At 43.2% G+C, this 12662-nt stretch overlaps 1 pseudogene; it reads right to left on the reverse strand.

Annotated features, from left to right (window-relative positions):
• Nucleotides 1-5632: 5632 nt before the first annotated feature.
• Nucleotides 5633-11753, reverse strand: LOC124488908 (annotated as a pseudogene).
• Nucleotides 11754-12662: the final 909 nt, after the last annotated feature.

Here is a 12662-nt window from a genome sequence, read left to right on the forward strand (position 1 = left end):
AATGGTCATCAAAACGCGTCCAAGATCCAAAGGCATATAGGGAAGGACTTGGATCACAAGAAAAGGGTCGATATTTTGAGAAATTTGGATTTATTGGCGGTGCAGATCCCTACCAGCTAGCTCCCTCTACTTGGATCTGTGACGACCCGGTGATTCTGCCTTCAGTTGGATATCCCGATATTGTTAACTACCTGGTTTTCTCGCCGAACCCATACACATGCAGTAGTTTGATATGAATTATATTATGTCAGTGTCAGCTTTAGAGTAAAATAAGCGCACAGTAAAAACAATAAAAGCAGTAATTGTTTTTACTATTTACTATTACAAATATTATCATTACAATAGACCATTTGTTATGAGCCGCTGAAATAAACATTTCACAAGACCTGACAAGATATGTGCCGAACAAATCCGTATGTTGTCCAGATTTTTCCCTCGTAGATCTTGGTTGAGCTTTGCCAACCACAAGAGCCTCCTTTCCTCTGACAATCTCTGGCATTCCTTTCCCTGGTTTTTAATAACTTTTGGAAGTCGATAATATACCAAATGTTTTTCACGATCTGTCCTATTTGTACAACCTGAAACACTGCAATAATTTACAATTTTCCTTGACGACGTTCGGGATATACTTCAGTGCCAGTGCTTTGTTGTGATGCGGAGTGCCTCCAAGATGGCGACTTCCGGTCTGATGACGCGTCGGTGGAACCCCTCTATAGTAAGAAAATCGCTATCATTAAAAAGGAGATGCAGTCATTTGAAATGAAAACCTGGCGTGCGTGACGCTGAGCGTCCGTGGGAGGGACATAATCGCAACATTTATCCAATGACCGTATAGTTTCGAAACACAAAAACAAACTGTTCAAAGCAGCCCCATTCAAGTCCCTGGACGCTGGGCCTCAACAGAGAAATGCACTGTGACGCTACCGGAAGGTATGAGAAGGAAATCGAGTCAGTCGACCTGCTACTATAATGTATCTGATTCTGAACGAACGCGTCTTCGAGATGAACGTGTTCTAACACATAAAATGTTAACACAATAGTATATATTTGACCATACATTCTTTTGACATTTTAGGGGAAGCCGAGCTTCCCTTGCAGTCTTGCATACACAGCTTGTGGCAAGCAGAACAAAATACCTCTCAAAAGTAAGAACCTACAGGCCTTGTCCTCCATTGATCCTGTGGTGAGGGGCCATTCCCAGGCTGTTAATCAGCTGAAGGAGTTGGCTAGGATCATCAACATTTAGTGCCCTTAGAGGTGGCCAGGAAGAATAGGAAGGTGTAAAACCAGAAGAAGTGCTAGATAGTTTAATAAGAGTTTATGTCTCTGAAAAAAAAAGAAATTTAATATTACAAATTAGTTTTGGTGTATTTTGATCTTCAGAATGTCATTTTACTCTGCGCATATAGGGGTGGGCCAGGGATGTCAGGGGGTTGGTGGCAATGTAAGTATATGGATATTTGCCTCGGGGCGAGAGCTGAAATGAGTTCTCTCTTTTTTGACCAAATATGTGTTTGCATCCCTGTGTACAATAAATCTACTATGATACAGATCCATTTAAGAGTCACCTCGAGTCAGGCAGTCGAGTTATAAGCTAACAGTCAGTACAATTTACCTGGACGTGTTTTCGTTCTTTAGCCCAATGTCTTCCTCTCGGCCCGTAGTTAAAAGACTGACGCTCTTTGGACTTCGAACTTCTGTACTCCATGAACTGTGTGTATGATGTGCAAGGTTTTTCTGATGAAATTAGCAAAGCTCAGTTTCAAAATAGAAAGTTAACGGCCGCTAACCAATAGCGCTATTCATTTTCATTTAGGTAGCGAGCGTTATGCTTCACTTACTTTGTTTAGCATTATCCGGCTGTTGAGATGTCCCCTGTGTGTTTGGTCCTTCTGTCTGGTCTGCGCCATTTAAAAACTCCAAATACCGACCACACGAAAAACAAAATATTGTTAATTGGCTCATATGTTTGCCACAAAACGGGCAAAACACCACTATCGCTGTCATATACCCCTTTTCCACCAACGCATTTTGGGTGCCGGTTCGGAGCCGGTGTCTAATCGCGAACCAGTTCTTTCTCTTTCGACAGACTGGGAACCGGAAAAGTGGTTTGTACGTGGTTCGTACGTGGTTCGCAACAAGCACCACTTCGGAGCTGGGGCCCGTTCGTCGTAAAGGTTGAAGCTAAGTTAATTAATTGTCCCTTTAGCCCGTTAACATTAGCGAGCTAATTGAGAACCGCAAATATCGGTTTGTCGACGGCTGATCCGCATCCAAATCATGTGGTTAATTTCAATCAGGCTAAACTCATCGGGGCAAGTGCACGCGCACATCCTACTTCAAAAGGCAGGGAAGGTCGATCACCAAAACCGTGATTTTCCAACGGTATGATGGCAGGAAAGACCGGACTTAAAGAGAACGGTGATATTCTCGCAATCAGAACAGCATTTAATAATAAGTCTCTATGAAGACTTCAAAGACATAATCATGGCTAAGTCAAACACCGCCACCGCTGCCAGAGCAAGACAGACAGCTTGGCAAAAAATTGCAGATAAACTAAATGCTTAAGTTTTGGGAAAATGTATAGGCTCAAGTGCCTCATTACCCCGATCAATCAGATCACATTTCTTTAAATGTGCCTGTTGGCAGTAGGCTTAGGCCACGTTTACACATAGCTGGGTATTTACAGAAACAAATACTTCTGCCCCTCCGTTTTCTAAAATAACATTGTACACACAAGTACGTTTTCAAAAATGTTTCTGTTTACATGAACCCGCATATACGCCCCCGAGCGCCATCATGACTATGCCAAACCTGTAGGCGGAAGTGTAATGTGAAGGCAAAGCCATGCAAACCAATCACAATTTTCAAAATCAACAACTACGAATAACACGACCAACTTCCTTTACCTTTCAGGCGCGAGGTTTATTTGTTTGAATGATTCACAAATGCAATACACAAATGTATTTCGTGATTCAGAAATGTAACGCAATTCTCAAATAAATGACCCCATTATGCTAGACTTCATGCACAACCGGCGGTGCCGACAGCCGGCTGCGTTGAAGCTGAGAAAGCCATTGGTTGCTTCAAGTCAGCCGGGCTGCAGGCGACGCCGGCGCTGCATGAAGTCGAACGCACGTGTTACTATAAACAGGACGCTCCCATGACGTGATGCTTTTTTAGTCCCATACTGTGAGCTTTGAGAACCCTAAACTCCGTTTAAGCTAGTGCACACGCAAACACATAAACGGAGTTTTCAGAAATCTCCACTTTGGCCGGAGTTTTTAGAAATGATCGTTTTCCGTGATAAAACCCCAGTTTTCGTGTAAATGAAAGGCCAAACCGCATGAAAATATGTGTTTTTCTTCCGTGTAAACGGGGCCTAAATGGAAATAAATCATCGAATGAGATCTTGCTAGCGAAAATAATTGTCTCAACTCGTACAGAATAAGTAGGCCTAGATAAAACCAAGGCCAAAGATTATCTAATTGATACGAATTAATAGACACTCATGAGGATGTATGTACTGAAAGCGCTTATTTAACATGTACTACATATGTGCATGCATGTATGTGTAGATGACCATATAGAAGTAGGAGTTTGAATATGCATGTGCAAATCTGTGTATGGGCAGATCACAGTATGTACGTAGTATTATTCATAATCAGAAATTCAATCAATAGATGCAGTGAAAAGAAATTGTTGAGTCCACTTTAATCATTTTATAAAATAATGATATGGTATGGTGTACTGTATGGTATGGTGTGATATGGTGAACACTGTCATATAATTATGAGTGCTTTCAAACCCCATGTAGTTGCTACCCCGCTACTAAGAGGACTTGGGAGCAAGTAAAAATAAAACACAAAAACATCATTCAGGCTGGTGAGTCATTACAATATGTGCCATGGTAATGTACTGAACAGCTTGTCAGTGTCATATCCTTCATATTTTAGCCAACAAGAAAAAGGCGGATATGGTTAAGACGGGGGGAGGACCCCAAGGTCCCGGGCTAACCCCTGCTGAGGAGCTGGCCCTGGCTAATAATAGGGGTAGGCCCATCATGCAGGGCATAGCTGGGGGCAGCTCCTCTGGAGAGGTGGTGGCAGGAGATAATCCTTATGTCCAAGGTAGGTGCACTTCATTCTATGAGTTTTCTTTATAATTAGTCATTTGGTTAACCATCGTCACATTTTGCAGTGGCCGGAGGTTCGATCACACTCCTGCAGCCACCTCCCAATGTGTTGTTGGTCGGGGGAGAGGAGCCCACTGTAAGTTGATATTGTTGCATCATTGTGTAATGATTCTAAACATGTTTATTGTGTGTGTCTTTTAGAACCGTAGGCACTTTCCCACAGTTCCTAATAATTCCTAATTCACTAACAGGAGGTCAGTCTAAACGATGAGGACACACTTTCTGCCTTCTCCAGCGATTTGGTAAATGCAAGTTGTGTCAACTAATACTCCTATCCCACTCACTCCTGCCACTCACTCCTGGCACTCACTACATCAATGCATTCCTTAAGGCAAATCCTGCTGGACCACGGGCTGATCCGGAGGAGCCTGGCCCCTCTCACTCTTTGGGAACTGGGGATGGGGGGGTGTGTTCTTATTAAATACCCTCACATTGTGAGGTCTGAATTTAGTTGGCATCTGACCACCACACTGAACAAGTTATGAATGGTTTGTCTTTTTTCCAGACTGACACTGAAGATGTGCGCACGCTTTACAAGCAATACTTGCGTGCCAAAATACATAACCTCCACTTGAGCTCAATCAAGTTGGATTTGGAGGTTAAATTGCTTAGACGGCAGCTGAATGTAAGTCTAACCCTGTAAAGCAAAGCTTTGGCTAAGTATTTGTGAGCTTTGCTATGAATTGTAACTAAACTGAAAACCGTAATTCTTGTGCACCTTCATTTACAGGATAACCAATAAAGGGGAAAAAAATAAAGGCTTTATTGTTACATTATTCTTCAGCATGTTCCTCTATTCAGAATCAGAATGAATTGAATGAATAAGGATGCAAACTGCAGTGCATTGTGTGCGGGTGTCCCAGAGTCAGTGTGGTGCAGGGGGCTTGTTTGTGAGCCCCTTGTTACATTTAAATTGAGTCATTTAGCAGACGCTCTTATCCAGAGCGACTTACAGTAAGTACATGGACATTCCCCCGAGGCAAATAGGGTGAAGTGCCTTGCCCAAGGACACAACGTAATTTTGCACGGCCAAGAATCGAACCGGCAACTTTCTGATTACCAGCCCGATTCCCCAACCGCTCAACCACCTGACTCTTGTTTGTGAGTCCATTAGTTTTAATGGACCGGACACTTTTGCTGGATGGGAAGAGGTGGTGGCCAGGATGGGAAGGGTCAGCAATGATCCTGCTTGCTCTCTTGCTGGTCCTGGAATGGAACAGGTCAGGGTGGGACCAAATGATCTGCTGCAGTCTGCCTTGGTCCTTGGCAGTGGAGGTGCAAACCAGACTTTGAGTTGGGATGGACTCGATAATGGCTGAGGATAGACTATTAATGGGTAACTTAAAAGCAAAGAGGGTGGCTAACCATATAAATGAAACATGCAAACATGAAGAAGTCCAACATGAAGTCCAACATTACCCAAAGTCATCTGGACAGCTATCTGAAATGATGCTGGGCAATTATGTTCCTTGCAGCCGCTCCAGACCGCTCATGTAGATGGATCGGTTCCACATCGTCCTCGGGATGGGCCACGATCACTGGGACCCTCTCCCTCCTGAGTGTGGCCACATTGTGGAGCACAGCACATGCCACCGTGATTGCACAGGCCCTGTCCGGTTCCACCCTCAGCCCCCGCAGACAATTAAATCTGCCCTTTAGTAGGCCAAAGGTCATCTCTAGGGCCAAAGGCCCTCGTTCTAGAGAGCACCATTGAACCGAACCTCAGGGCCTGGGGCTGGCTCGGGATAGGGGGTCATGAACCAGGGCCTGCAGGCGTAACGCCTGTCTCCAATTAGGAGCCCATCGTAGTTACCTAGTATATGATATGAACAGTGTTGGATCACCTCTACATAAAATAATCAATTTCTGAATGACATGAGATTTGCTATACCTTGCTCAAAGCTGTGGCATAGTATGGAGTCTCGGAATATCCGGGAGTCGTGGACAGACCCCGGCCACTTGACCTCAACATTTGTGATCAGACAGGTGGAGTCACAGATCATCTAAAATCAATTGCAGTCAAGTCATGGGTATTGTACAGTACATGAGTAGCCTACAGCGGGCAATTGCAAGGTCCATGTCTATTGTCAAAGACAAATGATTGTTTTTAGAACAATGTAATTTGAGGAAAATTATGTAATAAGTAGGGGTGCACCGATATGGAAATTCTTGGCCGATACCGATACCGATGTTTAAAACAACAATCTAGCCGATAGCCGATACCGATATTTGTTTATTTTGTTTTTGTTGTTATTCATTCACCCTTTTGTGCCAGGAAAATAATGAAATCATTATTTAAAAAGCACTATTTTAAATGATTTCAGCCCTTTATCACTCTTATCTTTTAATGAGCACAAATTCAATCAGATTTATGAAACAATCTTTAGTTTAACTAAACTTTATTTAATATAATTATAATATCACCAGGCTTACTCAAGACATCATCTTAACTGTAAACAGATGCTTGCAATGCAGCCTTACAAAACACTAGCATAAACCCTTAGGGAATGCCATATACATTCAAGATTAAAACAAATAATAAAAAATAAAAAAATAAATAAAAATATTTTTCTGTGAAAACTGCCTGCCATACAACTACCTACTCAATGACAAAAAAATGACTTTCTGTACTTAAATATATTATATTTGTTAAATTAAATAACCCAATAAAAATATTTTGTTAAACAAATTCACTTAAATAATGTAAAAGTGACTAGAAACGCAACATACAATTAAATAAGTATGAAAAATAAGATAAATACAAAGTCAAATAGGGCTATCTTTCACAGTTTCACCTTCTTGTGTATCCATTGCAGTAGGCTGGCGGAGTTGAACATGGGCCTCAGTCTTTAACAAAACTAAATAGACACAAAAAAAAAGCCTTCCCTTATAGTGGGCCTCTACTTCCTATTAAGATGCATGTTTTTCTTTACAAAGACGAGCATCTCTGCCTTGTCAGGGGCCAGTCTATTTCTCTTTTCATCCAAAACGTGAGCCACAGTGCTGAAGAGCCGCTCACTGTCCACGCTTGTGCATGGGGCACTCAGGTATTTGCGGGCGATTTGCGCCAATGCTGGAAAACGCTGGTGATGTTCCTGCCAATATCTGAGTGCAGCTTCATTTCTGGGAATGGTGGCCTCTGCGAAGAAACTATCCACCTGCTCTGACACCCTCGTCCTTTAAGAATAAAGAATCGAGAGTCAAATCAAATCAAATTTATTTGTATAGCCCTTTTTACACGCAAGCATGTCACAGAGGGCTTCACATGCGCCCATAGAACTGCCCCTCAACCAACCTAAACCCTCAAGGAAGACAAGGAAAAACTCCCAGAAAAACTCCCACCGGGAGAAAAAATGGAAGAAACCTTGGGAGGAGCAATTCAGAGAGGGATCCCCTCCTCCAGAGACGGTTGGTAAGAGAGAGGAGCAGAACACAATCTAAACATAGTCATACAGTGTCAATGGGTTTTGAAACACCAAAATCCATTGTTCGGCTTTATAGACGTTGGATGGGACCGGGAAACTCGCTGTTGGCCGTCATGGAGACTGGATTCCGGGTGACGACCTGGTTCAGCGTTGGCAGACCGACGACCAAGCAGGTCCTGACAGCTCAAACCCCCCACACCACAGGGAATGTGTGGGGGGGGGACAGAGAGGAGAGCAGGGATTAGAGAATGCCAGGAGCAGCTAACAGTTACAGTCAAAATAGAATGAGATCCCCACCGGTCAAGTGTGGACTAGTGCAGCAATTTAACAGAGCAAAAAGGGTATTTGATGCAGCCCCACACACCAAAACAACGACAGCCCCCCTCAGTTGGAACATGAAATCTGTTCCAGGGGAAAGAACTCTAAAGTAGGTTATATTTATACGAATAAGGATGAAAACAGCCAGTCCCCCGTTGTCTCCAACTAGTAATAAAAACTATAACAGTAACAATATACAGCAACGGAACTATAATAATAATAATACTAACAATATACAGTAACAGGTTTACTTTATTTGTAACATCTAGCTGGGCAATGTGAACATAAGCTATAATTAAAATTTAAAAGTTACATGTGATACACACATAGGCAAGCACACATCCCAGGTTTACATAGAAAGTTCACACATACTTCCCTTTAACAATCATAGAATTGACTAAACAAGAACGTTTTTAATCTAGTTTTAAATGTCGAGACAGTATCAGCTTCCTTAATTGAGATGAGGGTTATGACGAGAGGTTACTTAACTGACTCACTCATTATCCATACAGGTTGGCTACAAGGCAAGCAGTAAAAATGCAAGTGTGGTCCGCAATACTGTTCTAACAGCATAACAACAATTATAATACGGGTACATGATATCAAGCATTCTGATTGGTTGAGAGTGAGTCACGGGGTGTACTGTATTGAGCCATAATGTACTGTACATCTGTTGACATTTACCCAAGCATTCCATATCAGTGCGCATTCAAAATAACGGTAGATTTTGCGCGACCGTTAGTTGTCATTTCAAGCTTGACAGTGATGTGAATTAATGAGATGGTGTGAGATCTAACAAGGAGACCTGGGATGTTTTCAGACGACGCACAAATTAATGTCGATCTCCTAGCTAATCATCAACAAACTTTTGGTGCTAGGCTAACAAACGTGACGTTCCCAATGATGTGTGTCTGTTGACTATTTTCTCTAGGCTACTGAAATGCGATACACAACGTTTGGTGGCAACAACTATTTTGTGCTGAAAGGCAGCTTAATTTATAATGTCGCTGGCAACCGTATTATAAAACCAATAAGGTACTCGAGGCAGTCCTGTATCGTCAATAATGTACTGTTCAAGGGTTAGCCGGCTCTCCGCTGTACAGTACATTATTGACGATACAGTACTGCCTTTCGTACCCTATTGCTTAATAATAAAATAAAGTAATATACCTTGGCATTTCTGGTCCCTTTTCCTGCGGAATCTCCTCAAACATGTCGTGCAGACTGGGCCGTTCCCCTTGTTCCTCGTCTGTTCGTGGCCTCTTCTGCAGTGGGCCGTCACTCGTTGGGTGGTCATCTTCATCGGTAGACTCTGTATGCGTCTCATCCCCAGCAGAGGTGTTCACCAGGGTGTCAAGTGCTGCTTGAGCTCGTACTTTAACATCCTCATCAAAGTAGCGGTCCTTATAGCGGGGGTCCAGTAACGTTGCAATTAAGAAAGTGTCATTAAACTCGTACTCACTGAACCGTTTGTTCACAGACTCTAGTAATGCAGTCTTTGTTGTTTTAACGGCATGGTCTGTATCAGCAGCCTTGCTTAAAAGGCGTCTCAGAGCTCTCACCGAGGGGATCACGTCAGCAACCGAGGCCTCTGATGAGCTGATATTTCGTGTCAGTTGTTCAAATGGGGAGAGAAGAGTGATAACATTTTCAATTAATCCCCAGTGTTGCGCAGTGAGGTTTGCGGGGAGGTCGTGGTCAGCGGCATATGCAGCTAGTGCATGTTTTTGTTCTAGAAGGCTTTCCATCATGAAAAATGTGCTGTTCCACCTAGTGGGGACATCTTGCTGTAATCTTTTGACCTTCGTCTGTACAGCCTGAAGGCGCGAGTAGGCAAGCGGCGAATGCTTGAAGTGGCCGACTATTTTTCGGCATATCGTCAACGCTTTCGTGACGCTGGGCTGGGTCAGAACGCCATCATGTATACCTAGTTGCAGAGAGTGCGCCATACAACCAAAGCTAGTCAGCTTACTGTCTCTCATCGCTTTCGCCATATTTCTGGCATTATCCCTTACAACAGCATGGACTTTGGACTTTGGTATCTTCCATGTCTCAAACATTTTCTCAAAAGTCTCTGATATAACATTTGCGGCATGGGAGCCTGTGAACTCCTGGGAGTGTAGCACTGCTTTCACCAGGTTAAACTTTGTGTCGATCCACTGTGCCGTGAGGCTAAGCGTACTCACAGGGCTGCAGTCTGAACTCCAAATATCAGTGGTGAAACTGATGGCAGGGACGTCTCCAGACAGTAGATGATGAATGTGGTCAGCCACAACGCTGTATAATTCGGGTAGACAGACTTTGGCCAAATGACGGCGACTGGGCAGTGTGTAGCGGGGCTCCATATACTCCACCAGGCCTCGAAAACCCACATCCCCCACAACAGAGAAAGGCTGGTCGTCTAATGCGATGAACTCCATAACTTTCTTGTTGAGGTTTTTTGCTTTGACACTATCCGTGGGGAATTTATTCCCTTTCTCAAATGCTGTTGCTATTGACTGAGTTTTATAATTACTGGTGGATTGAATTTTCTTGTTAGCTATAGCATCTGTCCGCTTCTTATCAGCTTTCAGGAATTCATTGTATCCATCAATGTGTCTGCTTTTTAAATGACACTTCAAATTTGTGGTGTTGAAGTCCTTTGATGTATTACCCCCTCTTGAAATGTCGGCTAAACATGTTCTGCAAATAGCTATGCGGCGATCTTTTTCTGACACAGTGAAGAAATCTCACACAGCTGATGCTACCGACATTGTTTCTGCTGTTCTGAGGCGATATATTGTTGCGCGTGAAATCAACTGTTTTTTTTTTTAGATTGAGGCGAGATATTGTTACGCGTGAAGGTATCTAAAAAAAAACGTTGATTTCGAATGGTCTTTTACGATAGCGTGTAACGTTGGTATGACAACGCTGAAAGAAAGTTAGGTGTCTTATAAACACGGAAGAGATAGAATAACGGATTTCGAACCGTAGTAAGACAGCATTTTAAGAGTTTTCGAACACACCCTGTATGTAAACATGAAGCACATGTAGTAGGCTACCTGTTGTGCACACATGTGAACATCGGCCAGTGCCATCGGTGAAAGTCAAGTTTATTACCGATGTGACGATGACATTAAACAAGGCGAATATCGGCCGCTACCGATGTACGGCCGATACATCGGTGCACCACTAGTAATAAGTACCTGAACATTAAGGCTGTGAAAGCCCTTTCTATTCACAAAATCGGCCTTGTTTGGCCCAGAGGGCTTTTTCAGGCGGATATGGGTTCAGTCCACTGCGCCAATGACATTAGGAAACTCTGCATAGTGATAAACTCCGTAATGAATAGTGATAGGAAGGCATTTTCATGAAAAGGTAAAATATTTATTTACTCAATTACCTGCAATTGCATAAAATCCCTCTGTGATGTCATTGACTGGGACATGGCCTGGGAGTATGATGAATGTATTCATCAGCTGGTTGAGCGCCAAGTACACTTTTCTTACAGCAACGCATGCTGCGGCTTTGCCAATGTTTTCTGCATCGCCTACACTGTATAAAAATGTACCTGACGCAAAAAACCTCAAGGCTATGCACAGAGTCTGAAGCACAGTTAAAGCTCTGCTGCGGGGTGTGACATTTGCAATGTACGGCCCGAGAAGGTCTTGCAAACAAATGAGTCCTTGTTGGCTGAATCGATATCGCTCAAACAGGAACTCCTCCGTGTGACTTAAAGGATCTTGGCGATCGCGAAGAACTCTATCGGTATGAAAGGCTAATCGAACTAAAATAGCTCCTTCGTCAACTGGGTCTCTCAAAAATGGAGATGCCATGTTTTTTTTCGGGGGTGTGGCAAGCTTATCCAGCTATACTTACGTTAGACCGCTCTGGAGCAGGTTAGTGCTAATTGATATGTTACTATGGTGATTGATCGAAAGTTGCTTCCACGAACCAAAAAGAGGGGCGTGTTTTTATCTTAGCCTGAAAATTAGCTCGCTAAACTGCTTAGCTAGCTACGACGAATAGCCCCCTGGGGCCTGTACTATGAATCAAGATTTGGCGTTAGCGAGGTAACTTCAGGTTTAACCCAGGGTTTTCTGTACTACGACGGTGGATCACTTGTTACCGGGGTAGATCGCCATGGTAACACATGCTGAACGGCTAACCTGGTCGGGAACTGGTTAAGTTGGAGATCAGAGATCAACCGGTATAAAAACCCCGCCCACTAACTAATTCTTGACGATAATGTCGTCACCGTTCATAGAAGATTATGTGGAGCTTGGTGCGCGGATAGTGAGAGCGGTGCGCTCAGAAGAACCAGAACATTGAGAGACAAAACCCTTTCGCATTCCCTCATGAGTATCTTTCTGAAAGATATAGGTTCTTAGCAGAAGGAATTACGTATAATGCCAGCTTCTTGAGCCGTATGTTGCCAATGCGACACATTGAAGCTGTGCACTCACAGTCCCACAGACTGTACATAGCGTTTCGTTATTTCGCTATGGGTACTTTTATAGTGTGGGTGATGCAGAGAACCTGAGCAAGAACACGGTCTGCCGCGCAAGTTGCAACGGATTTTCTTTAATGGCTGTTACCACCATAATCTGATTAATGGAGTGATGAAAAAGAGATATCCAAAGTGCCCTTTGTTATAACCTTCGACTCTAATATGTTGACAAAATGAAACAAGGTTTTTCACTCAATGTTCTGATTTCCGTTCTGGAAATGTATGCAAATTATAT

Source organism: Hypomesus transpacificus, unplaced genomic scaffold, assembly GCF_021917145.1.
Source record: "Hypomesus transpacificus isolate Combined female unplaced genomic scaffold, fHypTra1 scaffold_155, whole genome shotgun sequence".
NCBI classification, from domain to species: domain Eukaryota; kingdom Metazoa; phylum Chordata; class Actinopteri; order Osmeriformes; family Osmeridae; genus Hypomesus; species Hypomesus transpacificus.